The 22610-nt window shown below is 47.3% G+C and overlaps 1 protein-coding gene across 1 annotated transcript in view; it reads left to right on the forward strand.

The window, feature by feature from the left end:
* fryl (furry homolog, like) overlaps window positions 1-22610 on the forward strand; it is a 693453-nt gene that overhangs the window by 34674 nt on the left and 636169 nt on the right. The gene's annotated exons all lie outside the window — the stretch shown is intronic.

A 22610-nucleotide genomic window follows, 5' to 3' on the forward strand; every position in this document is an offset into this window, starting at 1 on the left:
ATGCTTGAAACTATCACTAAGGAAGAAATAGCGGGACATCTAGATAGGAATAGTGCAATCAAGCAGACGCAGCATGGATTCATGAAGGGGAAATCATGTTTAACTAATTTACTGGAATTCTTTGAGGATATAACGAGCATGGTGGATAGAGGTGTACCGATGGATGTGGTGTATTTAGATTTCCAAAAGACATTCGATAAGGTGCCACACAAAAGGTTACTGCAGAAGATAAAGGTTCGCGGAGTCAGAGGAAATGTATTAGCATGGATAGAGAATTGGCTGGCGAACAGAAAGCAGAGAGTCGGGATAAATGGGTCCTTTTCGGGTTGGAAATTGGTGGTTAGTGGTGTGCCACAGGGATCGGTGCTGGGACCACAACTGTTTACAATATACATAGATGACCTGGAAGAGGGGACAGAGTGTAGTGTAACAAAATTTGCAGATGACACAAAAATTAGTGGGAAAGCAGGTTGTGTAGAGGACACAGAGAGGCTTTAAAGAGATTTAGATAGGTTAAGTGAATGGGCTAAGGTTTGGCAGATGGAATACAATGTCGGAAAATGTGAAGTCATCCACCTTCGGAAAAAAAACAGTAAAAGGGAATATTATTTGAATGGGGATAAATTACAACATGCTGCGGTGCAGAGGGACCTGGGGGTCCTTGTGCATGAATCCCAAAAAGTTTGTTTGCAGGTGCAGCAGGTAATCAGGAAGGCGAATGGAATGTTGGCCTTCATTGTGAGAGGGATGGAGTACAAAAGCAGGGAGGTCCTGCTGCAACTGTATAGGGTATTGATAAGGCTGCACCTGGAGTACTGCGTGCAGTTTTGGTCACCTTACTTAAGGAAGAATATACTGGCTTTGGAGGGGATACAGATATGATTCACTAGGCTGATTCCAGAGATGAGGGGGTTACCTTATGATGATAGATTGAGTAGACTGGGTCTTTATTCGTTGGAGTTCAGAAGGATGAGGGGTGATCTTATAGAAACATTTAAAATAATGAAAGGGATAGACAAGATAGAGGCAGAGAGGTTGTTTCCACTGGTAGGGGAGACTAGAACTAGGGGGCTCAGCCTCAAAATACGGCGGAGCCAATTTAAAACCGCGTTGAGAAGGAATTTCTTCTCCCAGAGGATTGTGAATCTGTGGAATTCTCTGCCCAAGGAAGCAGTTGAGGCTAGCTCATTGAATGTATTCAAGTCACAGATAGATAGATTTTTAACCAATAAGGGAATTAAGGGTTACGGGGAGCAGGCGGGTAAGTGGAGCTGAGTCCACGGCCAGATCAGCCATGATCTTGTTGAATGGCGGAGCAGGCTCGAGGGGCTAGATGGCCTACTCCTGTTCCTAATTCTTATCATCTTAAGTAAAACAGCAATTCTGAATAAATGTCATGAACTGCTCAAGCAGACAACACCCGTGAGAGGCAAGTTTCGGCCTGAGTTGCTCCTATTTATTTGGAGCAACTAGTTTAGAATCGAGCTTCTTAGAAATTGCAATTCTCGGCATTTAGTTTGCTCCAGTTCTAGTGAGTTAGAATAGTTTCATTGTAGAACAGATTTTTTTTTCAAACGGGGGCGTGTCCAGCCACTTGCGCCTGTTTTGCAAGTTTAGGCAGCGAAAACTTACTCCAAACTAACTTAGAATGGAGTAAGTGTAGATTTTTGTATGCTCAGAAAAACCTTGCCTACACTTTAGGAATTAGGCGTAGGGAACGCGAGATAGGGATGGGGGGGGAAGGGAAGTGATGGAATTTTCACTTCTACAAATAAAGAGCCGTTCTGAATAATAAATGATAAATAAAGCAAATAAAAAATACATTGAATTTTCCTACCTGTCTGAAGCAGCAGCAGCAGCCTTCGAACTGCGAAGATTCAGGACATTCGGCCAGGGGACAGGGGTGGCGTCAGGCCACAAACCCACAGCGACGGCAGCAGCAGCCTTCGAGCTGCAAAGATTCAGGCCATTCGGCTGTGGGACAGGGGCAGCGTTAGGCCACACACAGCGATGGCAGCAGCAGCCTTCGAGCTGCAAAGATTCAGGCCATTCGGCCAGGGGACAGGGGCGGCATCAGGCCACCCACAGCGACGGCGGCAGCAGCCTTCGAGTTACGAAGATTCAAGCCGCTCGGCCAGGGGACAGGGGAGGCGTACAAAACACTGGGAGGGAGAGCCAGCCAGCAAGTTTAAAAGTATAATTTGTACTTCAAGTATGGGTGCTGCATTATCAACACCACGGATTATGCAGTGGTTCTCCATCAATTCACTGCATAGGAGAGAATTGATGAGAGCTCACCGCACCAGGAACGTCATAGCCCGTAGGCTGATTGGTAGGAGACCTTGCCCACGTCGGCAATATTGAGCCAGGTGTTTGTACCTGGACATGAGTGAGGCTAATTGTGTCAAAAGGCTGTATTTCCGCAGAGAAGCTGTCGTTGAGATCTGTGATATGCTGAGAGCAGATTTGCAGCCGAGAAGCAGAATGCCGACTGCCTTGTCTGTTGAAGTGAAGGTAACAGCTGCACTTTCCTTCTATGCCTCGGGATCGTTTCAAGCTATAACTGGAGATGTATGCGCCATCTCTCAGCGTGAAATACATGCCTGCATTTACCAGGTCACTGCTGCACTGTATGTGCGGAGGAATGACTTCACGTTCCCAATGACTGGCCAAGCAATGCATGACAGGGCTGTGGGCTTCTCCAGGAATGCTGTCTTCCCCAAAGTACGGGGCTGCATTGATTGTACCCACATCGCCTTGCGAGCACCTGTGGAGAATTCCGAGCAGTACAGAAATAGAAACGGTTTCCGCTCCATTAATGTGCAGCTCGTGTGTGACGACCAGCAACGCATAAGAATTAGGAACAGGAGTAGGCCATCTAGCTCCTCGAGCCTGCTCCGCCAAACAAAGCCAGCGGTCCTACCACCGAAGTAAGGGTTCTCACCGCCCAAGCTCTCACATCATGTCAGTCGATGTGAGATACCCTGGCAGCACCCATGATGTGTTCATCCTACATGACAGCGTTATACCTGACATGTTTGAGCAGCAGCCAGAAGGGCAGAGCTGGCTCCTGGAAGACAAAGGGTATGGCCTTGCCACCTGGCTCATGATGCCCCGAAGCGTAACACGGACGGAAGCTGACCATCAGTCCAACATGTCGCACATTGCAACGCGCAGCATCATAGAGAAGACCATTGGCATCATGAGACAACGTTTCCAATGCCTGGACCATTCCGGAGGCCACTTGCAATACTCCCCTGAGATTGCCGGTCAGTTCGCTATTGTGTGCTGCATGCTACATAACTTAACCATCATGAGGCAGCAGGAGCTGGTAGTGGAGCCAGAAGACCCACATGAGGGGCGAGTGCCTGATGATAGTAATTTGGAAGAGCAGAATGAGGATGATGACAACGATCATGAAAGAATGCAAGTGCCTAATGCCGGAGTACGAGGTCGGAGGAGGGTGGTCCATCGTGTTCCTTTAACGATTGCTCGAGCCCTGCGCCAGCAGCTCATCCATGAACGCTTCAGTTACTGATGCCGGAGGGCTCTGCAACAACTGTTCCGCATGGACATGTTTATTTTTTGGAGTTATTCCTATGTTGTGTTGTGTTATTGGAACATGATTCAGTTTTAATGAAAAAATATTTTATTGAAAAGTTAACGTTAGTGTAACAAAATATTTGTTGTATCCAACTTTACTTTTTAATATGACTCTTTAAGATCACTTATAAACTTGTAAAGTTACAAAACTTACAAAACAATTTCAATTTGAAAAACGTTACGACAGTTTCATCACGAACAAGAACAAAAGCAGCAAAGAAAGGCTGCACCCATCTCTTATCCACATCTCGGTGAATGTTCACTTCTTCATGAGGATATCATTTGATTGGCCGAGCTTGTGTGCCCTTATTGCAGCAGCTACCTCACCCAGGCCCTCCCTGACAGCCTGTGCCGTCACTTGCAAGCCCTCCCTGACGGCCTGTGCCGTCGCTTGCACTTCCTCGGACATTCCCTCCCTCATTTCCTGTGTCATTACTGCTATTTCTCCCGCCAGTACCGATACCTCTTCACCCACTGCACTGACACTGCCCACGAGTGATCGGGTAAGCTCATTGCTCTCCACACCCAATGCCACAACCTGACCCACATCTGTTGCACGCTGCATCTCAGGAGAGCGTGTTTCCAATCTCCTTCTCCTCTGCTTGGGTCTGCCTCACGGCACCACTCCACTGGGAGCCGCGGGCTGGGACGGTGGGGCCCTGGGTCTTGCATCTGGCACCACTCCAGTGGGAGCCGCGGTCTGGGATGGTGGGCAGTGGGTGTAAACTGCTGCATTACATCAGCAGCACCACTGGGACCCACAACGTTGCAATCTGTGAAACCATGGAAGGTGGAACCAGAACCTATGCAACGGGTTGAAACACTGATGTCCGCTAATGTGGGCTCATAAATATTAAGTTGGAAGATCTCCCCTGAAGACATTTCAGTCATCGCCTGCAGCCAACCTTGGTCTGGATCGTCCGCATCTGGTTCTTCTGTTCTTGTTCAGGATCTTCAGGATTGGCATCATCATCATCTGCAAAATATATCAGAACAGTCAAATATTTAGCAGCAGAAGAGGGGGCAGGATGGGTGGCATGAGTACTCTCACACATAGCAGGCCAGGCAGCAGGTTGATTTGAAGGGCCACGATGCATTTTCAGGACTTACCCTTTCCCTCGTGTGTGGACCTAGCTTGTGCTGTACTGATTGCTTTTCTCCATGAACGACTCATCATAGCATCTACCCTCTGTTCCAAGGGTGTCAGGGGATGCAGAATTGGCGCGCCTCCTCCTGTTCGAGTTCTTTCCCTTTTGTTGTGGGCCAATTTCTTCTGCAAAGATTAAAATATAACTTTTTACAGAGTGCGTCTTACTGCAGGGTGGGACATATACAGATAGTCACATTTACAATTACGATCCATTGAAAAATGAAAAGATTACTTACACTAACTACTTGACCAAGGTCATGCCATTTCTTTTTACACTGGCTTCCAGATTTCCTGGTAAGCACCACTGCGCAGTAATCTTCTGCAACTTGGCTCCAGCGTTTCTTCATTTCTTTGGGTGGCACTTTTATGCAACCTCTTTTGCTGGTATCCAGCTCCTGCCATCTCTGCTCAATGATGTTAACTAATATTTCCACTTCCTCATGCAAGAAAATCTTTGTTCTTGGTGGACGTATTCAATTGACACTCTGATTTTTCAAAACACACAGTCCTTATTTTGCATGCACCTATGCAGCACCTGTTCTGGAAGTTTAGCAGCAAAAAGCAGCACTCACTGATTTCAGCAGTTGATTTCTTCAACAGTGCTGCTAAAAGCACTCCTTCAGGCACAAAAAATCAGCAAAATTCACTCAAAAGCCTTTCCATAGCTCCACAAAACAAAACGGCACTTTTCCTGATTTACCTTTTAAAAATGGCCGAGTGCCAATGTTTGTATCACACTGCACATGCGCGCACGCTCCAGCTTGCATGCGCAGGGGTGCTGACACGAAATCTGCTTCTGTGAGTTAGCCCTGCCGGCAGATAATCGGCACCACACTTTGGCCCCGCCCTCCGCAAATGCTGGAACGGGCCCGATTCGGAGTGGAGAATGCCGCGGCAGGTATTAGGCGCACTTTTTATTCCATGAAACAGGCGTGCCTCTCGGAGGTGCGCCGTTCTGAAGGAGGCCCAAAACTTGCCCACATAGAATCATAGAAGCTTACAGCACAGAAGAAGGCCATTTCGGCCATTGTGTCCACGCCGGCTGCCAACGAGCCACCTAGCCTAATCCCACTTTCCAGCTCTAGGTCCGTAACCCTGCAGGTTACAGCACTTCAGGTGCACATCCAAGTACTTTTTAAATGTGGTGAGGGTTTCTGCCTCTGAGTTCCAGACCCCCACAACCTTCTGTGTGAAGAAAATTCCTCTCCAATCCCCTCTAAACCTTCTACCAATTACTTTAAATTTATGCCCCCTGGTTGTTGACTTGTGACTGTTGTTTCCTTGTTGATGGTTAGAAAAGAACACAGTAAAGAATTTGAGATAATTTTAATTTTATTTATGGAATTTATATTTATTAAAGACTGTTCGCAACTTTGTCATATTTGACCCCGACCACACATCCACGCCCATCTGTAAGATCGTCTATTACCAACTCCGTAACATCGCCCGACTCCACCACCCCCCCCACCTCAGCTCATCTGCTGCTGAAACCCTCATTCATGCCATTGTTACCTCTAAACTTAACTATTCCAACGCACTCCTGGCCGGCCTCCCACGTTCTACCCTCTAAACTTGAGGTCACCCAAAACTCTGCTGCCCGTGTCTCAACTCGCACCAAGTTCCATTCACCCATCACTCCTGTGCAACTTTGGCTCCCGGTTAAGCAACCCCTCGATTTTCAAAATGTTCATCTTTGTTTTCAAATTCCTCCATGGCCTCGCCCCTCCCTTTGTAATCTTCTCCAGCCCTACAACCCTCCAAGATATCTGCTCTCTTCCAGTTCTGGCCTCTTGAGCATCCCCGATTTTAATTGTACCATCATTGGCGGCCGTACCTTCAGCTGTCTAGGTCCTAAGCTCTGGAATTCCCTCCCTAAACCTCTGCCTCTTTTTCCGACTTTAAAATGATCCTTAAAGCCGACCTTGTCATCTGCCCTATTATCTCCTTGTGTGGCTCGGTGTCAAATTTTGTTTGATAACACTCCTGTGAAGCGCCAGGGGACATTTTACTACGTTAAAGGCTCTATATAAATGCAAATTGTTGTTTAAGTTGGCAAACACATTAATAGCACGGTTCCCTTTCTGCACTCCTGGCGCAGGACAGGAGTGTATCTCGCTATGTTATGCACCCCACCCTGTGATTTTCCGTCCATTAATCTTAACAAGCAGAATATTTCCTCCCAAATCCTTTAAGCCAGGAATGTAATGCAGGAACTGACTGACACTGGACAATGTTGTGCTGGGAGGATAGCTGAAGCGGCAATGTTCTGTAGTTGGGAGAGTAAGCTGATAATTGGGAACATGGTGGGCGGGGGGGGGGTGGGGGGCGCGGATGGGATTAGGATTATGTTTTGAAAGGAGCAATGGCAGATTGAGTCCCAGTTTACTTAAGCCTCCCCAATATTCTTAGCCTCCCAGTGCTCCAAAAGCTCTCTCTAAATTGGCTGGACCCGAAGAGACCCCTCTGCTTCCTCTTCCAGCTCATGGGTTGCTGTTTCAGTGCTCACAAACCACTAGACTGCATTCCTAATGTTCACTGATCCTGGACCTGTCCCCAATGTTCCATACCCCGAGAGCTCCCTCACGAATGCTTCTCATCCCAGAACGGCCCCCATAGCTTCCGAATCCTACTTCCAGTGATCTCTGATCCCAGTACCTACCTCATTGTTCCCAGAAATCTCCCTCTCCTTCAATACTCCTGGACTGTTGTGCTGACAGACTTTAAAAACCCCTCAAAATAAGAACTTAAGAATTAGGAACAGGAGTAAGCCATTTGGCCCCTCAAGCCTGCTCCACCATTTAATAAGATAATGGCTGATCTGAACTTGGGCTCAGCTCCACTTCCCTGCCCGCTCCCCATAACCCTTCACTCCCTTATTGCTCAAAATACTGCTAGACCATGTGGCACCTTCCCAGTTCTGCCAGATTTTAGGCATTTTCCAAGATCCCATTGGCATTCCCATTGCAGATAAATCTGTAACCCTTGTAATACTATTTAGTATACACCCTGTTATTATAAAACCTCTGAGCCACTGTGAGCAATGCCACAAGAGATCTGCTAATGGTTGCGCAGCTTAGACCTGTGTATATGTCCTATGTACAAATCCTTGCTCCCTGTTATCACACTTTTTATCACACTTGTGTAGCTTTTTTGATTCGAAGTGCCGATGTCCATATGCAAAATGGAAAAGATCTGTCAAATAGTTGCTGTCACTGTGTCGTTACAGGCCGTGTCCACTAGCTGGCACTGCATCCTCCACCTCACAAATCACTCAACGTTTTTGAAAAAAAAACTGCCATTTTTTTTCCTGAAGTATTTTTAAAAATTTGTTCCTGGGATGTGACTGCCAATGCCAGCATTTATTGCCGATCCCTAATTTCCCTCGAGAAGGTGGTGGTGAGCCACCTTCTTGAACTACTACAGTCTGTGTGGTGAAGGTACACCCACAGTGCTGTTAGGGAGGGAGTTCCAGGATTTTGACCCAGCGATAATGAAGAAACGGCAATTCATTTCCAAGTCAGGATAGTATGTAACTTGAAGGGGAACTTGCAGGTGATGGTGTTCCCATGCGTCTGCTGCCCTTGTCCTTCTTAGTGGTAGAGGCCGTGGGTTTGGGAGATGCTGCTGGAGAAACCTTGGCAAGTTGCTGCAGTGCATCTTGTGGATGGTACATACTGCAGCTACAGTGTGCCGCTGGTGGAGGGATTGAATGCTTAAGGTAGTGGATGGGGTACCAATCAAACGGGCTGCTTTGTCCTGGATGGTGTTGAGCTTCTTGAGTGTTGTTGGAGCTGCACTCATCCAGGCAAGTGGAGAGTATTCCATCACACTCCTGACTTGTGCCTTGTAGATGATGAAAAGGCTTTGGGGAGTCAGGAGGTGAGGCACTCACTTGCAGAATACCCAGCCTCTGACCTCTTGTTGACGCAGTATTTATTTAAATGGAGAGAGATTACAAAATACTGCAGTACAGAGGGACCTGGGGGTCCTTGTGCATGAAACACAAAAAGTTAGTATGCAGATAGAGTAAGTAATCATGAAGGCAAATGGAATGTTGGCGTTCATTGCAAGGAGGATGAAGTATAAAAACAGGGAAGTCCTGCTACAACTGTAAAGTGTATTGGTGAGACCACATCTAGAGTACTGCATACAGTTTTGGTCTCCTTATTTAAAGCGGGATATACTTGCATTAGAGGCAGTTTAGAGAAGGTTCACTAGGTTGATTCCTGAGATGAAGGAGTTGACTTATGAAGAAAGGTTGAACAGGTTGGGACTATTCTCATTGGAGTTTAGAAGAATGAGAGATGATCTTATTGAAACATATAAGATACTGAGGATGCTCGACAAGGTAGATGCAGAGAGGATGTTGCCACTTGTGGGGGAATTTAGAACTAGGGGGCATAGTTTAAGAATAAGGGGTCGCCCATTTCGAACTGAGATGAGGAAGAATTTCTTCTCTGAGGGTCATAAATCTGTGAAATTCTTTGCCCCAGAGAACTGTGGAGGCTGAATCATTGAATATATTTAAGGTGGAGATAGGCACCTTTTTGAACGATAAGGGAGTAAAGGGTTATGAGGAGCGGGCAGGGAAGTGGAGCTGAGCCCAAGATCAGATCAGCCATGATCTTATTAAATGGCGGAGCAGGCTTGAGGGTCCTAATGGCCTACTCCTACTCCTATTTCTTAGGTTCTTATGTGGATGGTCCAGTTAAGTTTCTGGTCAATGGTGACCCCCCAGTATGTTTAAGGTGGGGAATTCGGCAATGGTAATGCCGCTGAATGTCAAGGGGCGGTAGTTAGACTCTCGCTTGTTGGAGATAGTCATTGCCTGGCACTTGTGTGGAGAGAATTTACTTGCCACTTATCAGCCCAAGCCTGAATGTCGTCCAGGTCTTGTTGCATGCGGGCATGGACTGCTTCATTATCTGAGGAGTTGCGAATGGCACTGAACATAGTGCAGTCATCAGCAACCATCCCCACTTCTGACCTTATGATGGGAGGAAGGTTATTGATGAAGCAGCTGAAGATGGTTGGGCCTAGAACACTGCGCTGAGGAACTCCTGCAGTGATTGACCGCCAACCATCACAACCATCTTTGTGCTAGGTATGACTCCAGGCAGTGGAGAGTTTTCCCCATGATTCCCATTGACTTCAGTTTTATTAAGGCTCATTGATGCCACACTCAGTCAAATACTGCTTTGATGTCTAGGGCATTCACTCTCGCCATACCTCTGAAATTCAGCTCTTTTGTCCATGTTTGGACCAAGACTATAATGAGGTTTGGAGCCGAGTGGACCTGGCAGAACCCAAGCTGAGCATCCCAAGGTGAGATGGTTATTGGTGAGTAAATGCAGCTTGATGACACTGTTGACAACACCTTCCATCTGCTGATGATTGAGAGTAAACTGATGGGGTGGTAATTGGCTGGATTAGATTTGTCCTGCTTTTTGTGGACAGGATATACCTGGGCAGCTTTCCACATTGTCGGATAGATGCCAGCATTGTAACTGTACTGGAACAGCTTGGCTAGAGGCACGGCTAGTTCTGGAGCACAAGTCTTCTGAACTACAGCCGAGATGTTGTAGGGGCTCATAGTCTTTGCTGTATTCAGTGCACTCAGCTGTTTTTTGATATCATGTGGAGTGAATCGAATTGGCTGAAGACTGGCTGGATGTGGCAGATCTGCAGAGCTCTGATCTGATTCGTTAATTGTGGAATCGCTTAGCACGCTACTTCTGCTGTTTAGCATGCATGCAGTGCTTTGTTGCAGCTTCTTTCCCTTGGTTGGCACTTCATTTTTAGATACGCCTGGTGCTGCTCTTCTGCATTCCTTATTGAACCAGGGTTGGTTCCCCTGTCTTGATGCTAATGGTAGAGTGAGGGATATGCTGGGCAATGAGGTTGCAGATTGTGGTGGAATACAATTCTGCTGCTGCTGATGGCCCACAGCGCCTCATGGATGCCCGGTTTTGAGCTGCTAGATCTGTTCTGAATCTATCTCATTTAGCACGGTGATAGTGCCACACAACACGATGGAGCGTGTCCTTAGTGTGAAGAGAGGACTTCGTCTCCACAATGACTGTGCGGTGGTCACTAATAACAATGCTGTGATGGATAGATGCATCTGCGACAGGTAGATTGGTGAGGACAAGGTCATGTAGGTTTTTCCCTCATGTTGGTTCTCTCACCACCTGTTGCAGGTCCAGTCTGGCAGCTCTGTCCTTTAGGACTTGGTTAGCTGCGTCAGTAGTTGTGCTACTGAGCCACTCTTAGTGATGGACATTGAAGTTCCCCACCTAGAGTACATTCTGTGCCTTTTCTACTCTTAGTGCTTCTTCCAGCATGGAGGCATGCTGATTTATCAGCTGAGGGAGGGCTGTAGGTGGTAATCAACAGGAGGTTACCTTGCCCATGCTTGACCTGAAGGCATGAGACTTCATGGGGTCTGGAGTCAGTGTTGAGGGCCCCCAGGGCCATTCCCTCCCGACTGTGTACCACTGTGCCACCACCTCTGGTCTGTCCTGGTGATGGAGGAGTCTGGGACATTGGCTGAAAGGTATGATTCTGTGACTATAACTAGGTCAGGCTGTTACTTGACTAGTCCCTTCCAATTCCCCAGATGTTGATGAGGAGGACTTTGCAGGGTTGACTGGGCTGGGTGTGTCATTGTCGTATCTGTAGCTGGTGCTGAGGTGGATGCCGGGTGGTCTGTCTGTTATTTTTCTTATTGCTTTTCGTAGTGTTTTTTTTACAACAGTGGCTTTCTAGGCCATTTCAGAGGGCTGTCAATAGTCAACCACATTGCTGTGGATCTGGAGTCACATATAGGCCAGACCATTTAAGGATGGCAGATTTCCTTCCCTTAAGGACATTAGTGAACCAGATGGGATTTTCTGACAATCCAATGGTCGCCATTACTGATACGAGCTTTTTATTTCAGATTTATTTAATTAACTGAATTTAAATTCTCCAGCTACCGTGGTGGGATATGGATCATCACGTCTCTGGATCATTTGTCCAGCCCTCTGGATTAGTAGTCCAGTAACACAACCACTATGCTACCGTTCCCTATCCAAAGTAAGAGTTTTGACAAACCTAGAGTAAAATAATTCCATATTTCAAAATTATATGATTACATTTAGCCATTGATTTGTCTTTTGAGCACTTTAATGTCTTCACTAAAGTATCTATTTGAAGACAGTAGTCTTTCCCAAAAGTCTTGGACAATATTTTTGCTGAAGCTGTGCTGCTGTTAATTTAATTCAGATTATGCAGTGTGAACATTTGCAATCTGCCCAATTTCCCTGGATGCACCATAGCCGCAGTCCAGGTAATGGATCTGGCCAAGTTTAGGGCGGGTTACCGAGAAAATCTATAGAAATTATATTGTCCGGGCCTTCACATCCCTAAAATCCCCATGTACGTTGTCCGCTTCGGGGCTCGTGTGTACCATAGCCACCCTTTAATATCTGGGCCAGTGGTATCTCCTAATTTGAGTTAATTTTCAGAAGAAACAATTTAGTTGAATTGTAAAGCACACAGACTCTAATTATCCCCTGATTATCACCTGTGTTATGTTGACTGGTAGAAAAATGTAAACATTCGAACTGGAGACACCTTGACAAAAAATGATGGGGCATCAGAGAGAATAGGAAATAGAGACAGTGGGGTAAGAATTTGTTTTGAGCGGGAGTGCAAAACAAGCAATTGCGAATCGGCAGCCCCTTTGACAGTCCGCCTGATTTTTTTTTCGTTGACTTGAATGGACAAGAACATTGGATTGATTTGCTATCGCCCGTTTTGCACTGCCATCCAAAATGTATTTTTACCCTATTGTCTTTCCTCATTCTAGCTTGAGTTTATTTTGTTGAATTTTAAAAGCTCTAATTATGAGCTGTGTTTTGTTTATAGTAATTAGAATGTTTACATTTTCTTGTAGCTGAGACAAAGATATATGTCAAGGAAACAATCACAAAACACCAAACTCAATATTAACATGGATTTCATACAAAGTTGCAAACAACACTGTCAGACATGGGATTCTGTTGGAAATAGCCAAGTTTCAGGCTATCTCTGGTCACTTTAATAATCAGGATCGACTGTAAACCAATCTGGTAGGTATATTGTGTTTAATCAGCGTTTAAAACCGAATGTAACACATTAGTTATACAGCAAAAACATACGACCGTGACAAATAGTTGATACCGATCCAATCGGACAAATGGCTTGCGTTCTCTGGCTTGCAGTCTCTTTCTCTTTGTCTCGAGCTTCCTTCGGTAAAGATGGGATCACTCAAAGTGTTCGACCAGTCAATTTCTGTTTCACTCTCCCCTTACACCGTTTGTGAGAACAACCTTGAGAAGGCTACATTTCTTCTCTTTTTAGGAGTGGGCTTGACCTGGGATATTGACCTTTAGAAGTTTCCCTAAAAACTTGCTATCTAATACCTTATCGTGTCCTTTGTCTCGATTGTTGTTTCTAGAACCCGCCCTATAGATGTCTTATGATTTTGGCCACATGTCTTTTTCCATTTACACTTTTCAGGATTCGTTCTTTGAAATTTGTAACTTATTTCTTCCGTCCGTATCTTGCCTTTGATGCCATGAGGCCAAACCAGAAAACTGCTCGCTTCAGAGTGTTACCTCCTTTATGATGTAGCAAATGTTTAACACAATGTCTTAAAGATACACTAACAAAGTTGAAGTCTTAACTTGAAAACAACAGTTAATGGTTTTTATAGTGTGGAATGCTATAACATCTCAGCAGGGTAGCAAACAAAACATTAGCATTTCTAAGGACCCAAGTTTCCACACGATAAAAAACGGCGCCGGAAAAAAAACGCGCGATTCTGGAGCGCTTTGCAGCTCCTTGTCTGTTTGGCGCGGCGCCCAGGGGGGCGGAGCCTACACTCGCGCCGATTTTGTAAGTGGGAGGGGCGGGTACCATTTAAATTAGTTTTTTTCCTGCCGGCAACCCTGCGCCTGCGCGTTGGAGCATTCGCACATGCTCAGTGTGAAAAAAACATTGGCACTCGGCCATTTTTGTAGTTCTTTGTAGCTGTTTAATTTTTGAACATTTTTTAATAAAAGCACATTGCCATCAGCACTGAGGCTTCTTGCAGCCTTCTCACTGCCCCCCCCCCCCCCCGAGAACGAATGGGTGCCTCACCCCCGCCCCCCCTTGCGGGAACGAATGGGCACCTCCTCTCCCACCCCCCACCCCCCCCGTGGGAACGAACGGGCGCCTTCCCCCCCCCTGCTGGAACGAACGGGTGCCTCAACTTGTGAGGCTTCCTGCAGCATTCTCCATGGCTGAAGCACTTTCACACAGGTAGGAAGATGGTTTATTTAATCTTTTCTTTGCTTATAAATGTTTATTCAGGTTGGATTTATTTGTATAATATTTGTAGAAGTATAAATAAGGATTTATTGTAGAATTTAATGACTTCCCTCCCCCCCCCCCCCCCCCCCACCTCGTTCTGGACGCCTAATTTGTAACCTGCGCCTGATTTTTTGATGTGTAGACAAGGTTTTTTCAGTTCTACAAAAATCTTCACTTGCTCCGTTCTAAGTTAGTACGTTTTCACTGTGGAAACTTTGAAATCAGGCGTCAGTGGCCGGACACGCTCCCTTTTGAAGAAAAAATTCTGTTCCAAAGTAGAACTGTTCTACCTGACTAGAACTGCAGAAAAAAAATGTGGAGAATTGCAATTTCTAAGATAATCCGTTCTCCACCAGTTGCTCCTAAAAATCAGGAGCAAATCATGTGGAAACTTGGACCTAATACCAGTCTAAGAAGACATTTCGTCTCGAGTTCAAAACAACAATTTAAACATAGTATCCTTCGTGTCAGTTTTATACATTTTGAACCCCTAATTTCTAACATATTAACATGGAGTCCTTAGAAGTTGTAAACAGCATTGTCAGACATGGGATTCCCCCACCTACCATTGTTGTCAGGCCATGCCTTTCCCCTTCCTTTACTTCTAATGGACATCACTAGTGAGCTAACATCACATTACACCCCTCACTTGAGTCAAATTTGTTTGCTTCCCACGTTTTCCATAGTGATGGCAGATTAAAGGATGCACTAATTTGCAACACCTAAAGCTCTGATTGGGTTCCCTTGCTCACAAGACCTGATTGCTGATTGTCCCCTTGGAGGATAAGATACACCCAGCAGTTTCTCTGGAATGTGTAATTAGAACCGCCTTGCTTACGTAATCATTGACTTTGCAAAGTCTAATTTGAGCCAGTCTGACTGCCGACTTCAGACAGAACAGAGCTCACTTGGAACAGACAGGGCTCACTCTCATTGGTTAAGACCTTCTCCCAACCCCCCAAAAAAGTTCCTGCCCCCACCGCCCAAGTGCCTGATCTTCTGCCCCCCCCCCCCCCCCCCCGAGCCCAAGTTTCTGACTCCACCCCCCCATCCCAATCCCCCCCCCCCCCCCCCCCCCCCACAAGTTCCTGTCCTTCTCCTCCTGCCCAACTGCCTGACCTCCCAGACCCCCTGCCCCCAGGCCAGGTTCCTGACCACCTCCCTCCAACAAGTTCCCTCTCGCCCTCCCCACCATCCCCCGCCACCACCATAGATGGGGCATTGCCTGTGGGTCACGGATTGTTAACGATTTATTGGGTATGAGGTGAATAGTGACAGTGATGTGACTTCCAAATTTCGCCCAGTCCAATAAGGTCACTTGCCACGCACGCAACGAGCTTTCCGAGAAATCAGCCAGGTGTAGGGGAGGAGAGGGAGAACGTGTGCAGGTGTAAAGGGGATGGGGTTAGAAGAGCGTGATCTGTTTTACCATCTGGATCACGATCTCGCTATCAACCTCCACTTCAGACCTGGATCATGTTCTTCCCCCATCCCCACTGTGCTCTCCGTGCTCTTTAACCCCACCCCCACCGAGTTCCTGATTGCCTCTCCGAGTTTCCCCCTCTCTTCCCCGATCCCCTCTCCCCTGTCTCCTTCCCCTCTCCCCTGTCTCCTTCCCCTCTCTCTCTCTCTCTCTCTCTCTCTCTCTCTGTGCCTCTTTCTCCCCCTGTCCGCCGCTCTCACTCTCGCTCTCTGCCCCGGTCTCTCGCTGCCTCCCCCCCGGTATCTCGCTGCCTGCCCCCCCGGTCTCTCGCTGCCTCCCCCCCCCCCGGTCTCTCGCTGCCTCCCCTCCCCCCGGTCTCTCGCTGCCTCCCCTCCCCCCGGTCTCTTGCTGCCTCTCCCCCCCCCCCCCCCACCCCCGGGTCACTCGCTGCCTCCACACCCCCCCCCCCCCCGTCTCTCGCTGCCTCCCCCTCCCCCCCCCCCGGTCTCTCTCTCGCTGCCTCTCCCCCCCCCGGTCTCTCTCTCGCTGCCTCTCCCCCCGGTCTCTTGCTGCCCCCCCCCCCCCGGGTCACTCGCTGCCTCCACCCACCCCCCCCCCCCACGGTCTCTCGCTGCCTCCCCCCCCCCCCCCCCCCCCCGGTCTCTCTCTCGCTGCCCCCCCCCCCCCGGTCTCTCTCTCGCTGCCTCCCCCCCCCCCGGTCTCTCACTGCCTTCCCCCCCGGTCTCTCGCTGCCTCCTCCCCCGGTCTCTCGCTGCCTCCCCCACAGTCTCTCTCTGTCTCCACCCCCCCCCCCCCCCCCCCCCACACAGTCTCTCTCTGTCTCTCTCCCCCCCCCCACACACAGTCTCTCGCTGCCTCCCCGCTCCCCCACAGTCTCTCGCTGCCTCCCCCACAGTCTCTCGCTGCCTCCCCCACAGTCTCTCTCTGTCTCCCCCCCCCCGCCACAGTCTCTCTCTGTCTCCCCCCCCCCCACAGTCTCTGTCTCCCCCCCCCCCACAGTCTCTCTCTGTCTCCCCCCCCCCCCCCCCTCCACAGTCTCTCCTCTCTCTCCCCCCCACAGTCTCTCCTCTCTCCCTCACCTCCGATTTTCCCCCTCTTAGATAATCACCGATATTCTAGGTAAAAGTCCTGGAGGCTCCTTTAGTATAGTCCTTGATTTTTGAAAAATAACCCAAAAGCCCCAGGAGCCGGCTCAGAACCAAGCTCCACGCTCGACAACGGGATTTGGCTCCACTTTCGGCTTCCTCATATGCCGTACTGCACATGTGCGACTGGATTGAGAACGCATGTGCAGAAAGGGGCGGAGTCCACGCCACGCATGTGCAGAAAGGGGCGGAGTCCATGGCGCGCATGTGCCGAAAGGGGCGGAGTCCACGACGTGCATGCGCAGAAGGACACAAAAATGTTTGTGCAGATAATCACTCCGCAGATTAAAGGACCCCATTGTGTTTCCAACTGCAGCAACCTCATTACAATGTTGTCAAACTCCTGGACACTACCCCAGTTCTGCCGAAACCTTGGGGGATGGTTGTGGGCTTTGGTAGCACTTGGGTATCGTCCTGGACAACCAAAACCTAGGAGTATCCCCCAGTGCTACCAAACCACAGGACTACCTTCATGTGCAGCTGAACCCCACTCTCTCTACAACTGTTGCATTGCAAACCATCTAGCTGTATATTCTCACCGTTCAAAATGGTAAACTATAAAAGTTAAATATATATGTTAAGAAATATATACAATAAGATCACTTGTTTATATTTTGACAGAGTTGTAGAATTCAATCCCCCAAAGAACCAGTAAAAACCCCAGAATACCATTTAATAAAAATGGAATTTGACTTAGAACCTAAGAACATAAGAAATAGGAGCAGGAGTAGGCCATATGGCCTCTCGAGCCTGCCCTGCCATTTAATACGATCTTGGCTGATCCGATCGTTGATTCAGGTCCACTTCCCTGCCCGATCCTCTTATTCCCTTATCGGTTAAGAAACTGTCTATATCTGTCTTAAATTTATTAAATGTCCCAGCTTCCACAGCTCTCTGAGGCAGCAAATTCCACAGATTTACAACCCTCTGAGAAAATAAATTTCTCCTCATCACTTTTAAATGGGCAATCCTTTATTCTAAGATTATGTCCCTTAGTTCTAGTCTTCCCCATCAGTGGAAACATCCTCTCTGCATCCACCTTGTCAAACTCCCTCATAATCTTATATGTTTCTATAAGATCACCTCTCATTCTTCTGAATTCCAATGAGTAGAGGCCCAACCGACTAAACCTTTCCTCATAAGTCAACCCCATCATCTCCGGAATCAACCTTGTGAAACTTCTCTGAACTGCCTCCAAAGCAAGTATATCCTTTCGTAAATATGGAAACCAAAACTGCACACAGTATTCCAGGTGTGGCCTCACCAATACCCTGTATAACTGTAGCAAGACTTCCCTGCTTTTATACTCCATCCCCTTTGCAATAAAGGCCAAGATTCCATTGGCTTTCCTGATCACTTGCTGTACCTGCATACCAGCTTTTTGTGTTTCATGCACAAGTACCCCCAGGTCCTGCTGTACTGCAGCACTTTGCAATCTTTCTCCATTTAAATAATAACTTGCTCTTTGATTTTTTCTGCCAAAATGCATGACCTCACACTTTCCAACATTATACTCGATCTGCCAAATTTTTGCCCACTCACTTAGCCTGTCTATGTCCTTTTGCAGATTTTTTGAGTCCTCCTCACACATTGTTTTTTCTCCCATCTTTATATCATCAGCAAACTTGGCTATGTTACACTCGGTCCCTTCTTCCAAGTCGTTAATATAGATTGTAAATAGTTGGGGTCCCAGCACTGATCCCTGCGGTACCCCCCTAGTTACTGATTGCCAACCTGAGAATGAACCATTTATCCCGACTCTGTTTTCTGTTCGTTAGCCAATCCTCTATCCATGCTAATATATTACACCCAACCCCGTGAACTTTTATCTTGTGCTATAATATTTTATGTGGCACCTTGTCAAATGCCTTCTGGAAGTCCAAATACACCACATCCACTGATTCCCCTTTATCCACCCTGTTCGTTACATCCTTCAAGAATTCCAGCAAATTTGTCAAACATGACTTCCCCTTCATAAATCCATGCTGACTCTGCCTGTTGAATTATGCTTTTCCAAATGTCCTGCTACTGCTTCTTTAATAATGGACTCCAACATTTTCCAAACCACAGATGCTATTCAAGTATCGGTGGCTCTGATGTTATTGCCTACGTGGCATAAACATGAAGTAACTGAGAGGGTAGCTGAGGGTAGTGCAGTTGATGTTGTGTATATGGACTTTCAAAAGGCATTGGATGAAGTATCCTATAATAGACTTGTTAGCAAAATTAAAGCCCATGGGATTAAAGGGACAGTGACAGCGTGGATGCATAATTGGCTGAGGGACAGAAAACTGGGAGTAGTGGTGAACGGTTGTCTTTGAGACTGGAGGAAAGTATACAGAGTTGTCCTCCAGGGGTCATATTAGGACCCTTGCTCTTTTTGATATTAATGATCTGGACTTGGGTATAGAGGGTATAACTTCAAAATTTGCAGATGATACGAAACTCGAAAGTAGTAAACAATGTGGAGAATAGTAACTGACTCCAGGAGGATGTAAGATAGATGTTGAAATGGGCAGAGTTGAAATTTAATGCAGAGAATTGTGAAGTGATGCATTTTGGGAGGAAGAATGAGGAGAAGCAATATGAAGTGGGTGCAGGAACAGAGACACCTGGGGTGTATGTACACATACCTTTTGAAAGTGACAGGATAAGTTGGGAAGGCTGCTAAAAAGGCATATGGCACAGAGTATAAAAGGAAGAAAGTTATGTTCCACCTTTATAAAACACGGGTTTGAACTCAGCTGGAGTATTGTGTTCAATTTTGGGCACTACACTTTAGGAAGGATGTCAAGGCCTGGCGAGGGTGCAAAAGGGAATTTACTGGAATGGTACCAGGGATTAGGGACTTCAGTTCTGTGGCGAGACTGGGGAAGATGTGGTTATTCTCCTTAGAGCACAGAAGATTAAGAAGAGCTTTGATGGAGATGTTCAAAGTCATGAATGGTTTTGATAGAGTAAGTAAGGAGAAACTGTTTCCAGTGGCAGAAGCGCCAATAACCAGAGGACACAGATTTCAGGTGATTGGGAAAAGAACCAGAGGCGACAAGAGGAAACATTGTGATCTGGAATGCACTGTCTGAAGGACTCGTGGAAGCAGATTTAAAAGTAACTTTCAAAGGAATTTGGATAAATAATTGAAGGGAAATTTTTATAAGGCTTATGGAGAAAGGGCAGGAGAATGCGATTGATTGGATAGCTCTACTAAAGAGCCGGCACAGACATGATGGGCTGAATGGCCTCTTTGCTTAATCATAGTATGAATTATGATAAATGCCCCTCTTGTTACAAGACACTGCTTCCTCTGACTCTCATGAGCAACACCACAAGGGATCTACTCGTATATATTATTTATCTTCTTGCAGTGAACAGGGAAGGAATAATTGTGCTCTATCATTGTTTACTTGCTATTTAGCTTGAATTCAAATAAGGATCCCTGAATGCACATATAATGTGTTCTGCACCATTCAAGCATCCACTGCCAGCCAGGAGTTTGAGAGGCCATCCTCAATACTTAATAGTGGACTCTGAATATGAATTAATACTTGATTGTTAGCCTTGTTTATTAAATATGTTTAGGTATTCGCTCAGAGGCAGCTTTTTTAACTGGTAATAACATACAGTAACACTAGATGGCAGTGTCAGAAATATTTGATTTAACTCTTGAGTGGCATTAAATTATCTTGTGGCACGATGCAAGAGTAGTCCCATGCAGTTAGACAACAGGGGTGATTGAGGAGGATTACATGGTTGATCATGTCAAATGCTGTAGCAAGGTCAAGGAGGGAAAATGCACCATAGTCACAGTTGCAGAGAATGTTAATTATGAATTTGGCCTGGCTGCTTTTGTTGGTATGAGCAGGCCATGAAACAGACTTAAGGGAATGAATTGGGACTTGTACAGAGGAGCAGGTGAGTGATTTGATGGGAATAAGGGGATCAGAAACAGAGTTGAGGGAGCAGTTGAGCAGGTCAGCAGTGGCAGAGATGTTGAAACAGTTGCAGTGCCACTGGAGATTTAATTTGTGTGAATTTGTGAGGGAGGTGGAGAAAAGGTTTTTCCAAGGGCAAAGGTGTGGGTACTGTAATTGAAGCAAGACGAGGAGTATAATGGTAAAGGAGTTGAGGAAGATATCGGTCAAGGAGACTTTAGAAGTGGAGAGGCAATGTGACATGATAAGGTCGAGGTGGCAGCCATGGGTGGGAGGTTAAAATTGAATGAGTACAGGGAACTAGAGGGGACGAGGAGTTTAATTGTAGGTTGAAATCACCCAACTCAAGAAGTCGCTTGGTGTTAATCATAAGGAAAGAGAGAATGGTGGAATTTTTCATGATGAAGTTGCTTGAGAATTTGGGAGGGTGGTAGATGGCAGTGATTTTAAGTGGCAGGAGGGATGGAAGTGCTTGAAGGAGGAGAGGTGCCAGAGGAGCAGGGAGAGGTGTCAAAATGGGACTTGCGAATGAGAGCTATGCCACTGTTTTGGCGGTCTGAACGAAAGTTGATAGAAACGACGGCCATGTGTTTTGGCCATGTGTTTCTGTGATGGAGGAGCCTCAGCGCTCGCTCTTGTCCAACAGGTACGAGGTTATTGCTTCCTGTGTGGATGAGAGCAGGAACTGCAGGGAGGATTCAGTATTTATGTAAATTGAGAGAGATTGCAAAATGTTGCAGTACAGAGGGACCTGGGGGTCCTTGTGCATGAAACACAAAAGGTTAGTATGCAGGTACAGCAAGTAATCAGGAAGGCAAATGGAATGTTGTCCTTTATTGCAAGAGGGATGGAGTATAAAAGCAGGAAAGTCCTGCTGCAACTGTACAAGGTATTGGTGAGACCACACCTAGAGTACTGCGTAAAGTTTTGGTCTCTGTATTTAAGGAGGGATATGCAGGTGGAGCGCCTAAAATCCGGAACCCTCGGGACCGAGGCCATTCCGGATTCCGGGCTTCTCCGGACTTTTGATTGGCTTTCTGACGTCACGAATCCGGAAACACCCAAGCCCAGGTTCGGGTATTTCCAGATTTCGGAACGTCGGGGGTGGGTGGGGGGGTGGGTGATTCCCGGCAAGGAAGTTGCCGTCAGGTGGGGCCCTGCCGAGGAAGTTGCCGTCATGCTGGGCCCCGCCAAGGAGGTGTTTGGTCGTGGGGGCCCCGCCGAGGAAGTTGCTGTCGGGTGGGGCTTCACCGAGGAGGTGTTTGGTCAGGTGGGCCCCCACCGAGGAGGAGTTCGTGTTGGCCGGTGAGGCGGTGTTCGGGCCGGCCGGTGAGAAGGTGTTCGGTCGGGCAGGCCCTGCCAAGGAGGTGTTTGGTCGGGCAGGCTCCGCCAAGGAGGTGTTCGGGTGGGTCGCCGAGGAGGCCCCGACGTAAGGGCCGCGGCGGTGAGGCGAGCGGCGGCAAGGCCTGAGGTCGGGCAGCAACGGGGCCCTGAGGTCAGCAGGGTCATCTAGTCCAGATTCCGGAACATTTTATGTATTCCGGATGATCCTGCCACCGATCGGTCCAGATTCCGGGACATTCCGGATTCTGGAACTCCAGATTCTCAACGCTGCACCTGTACTTGCATTGGAGGCAGTTTAGAGAAGGTTCACTAGGTTTGATTCCTGAGATGAAGGGGTTGACTTATGAAGAAAGGTTGAGCAGGTTAGGCCTATACTCATTGGAGTTTAGAAGAATGAGAGGTGATCTTATTGAAACATATAAGATAGTGAGGGGGCTCGAAAAGGGAGATGCAGAGAGGATGTTTCCACTCGTGAGGGAATATAGAACATGGGAGCATAGTTTAAGAATAAGGGGTCGCCCATTTAGAACTGAAATGAGGAGGAATTTCTTCTCTGAGGTTCGTAAATCTGTGGAATTCTCTGCCCCAGAGAGCTGTGGAGGCTGGGTCAT

Source organism: Pristiophorus japonicus, chromosome 2 (genome assembly GCF_044704955.1).
Source record: "Pristiophorus japonicus isolate sPriJap1 chromosome 2, sPriJap1.hap1, whole genome shotgun sequence".
NCBI lineage: Eukaryota > Metazoa > Chordata > Chondrichthyes > Pristiophoridae > Pristiophorus > Pristiophorus japonicus.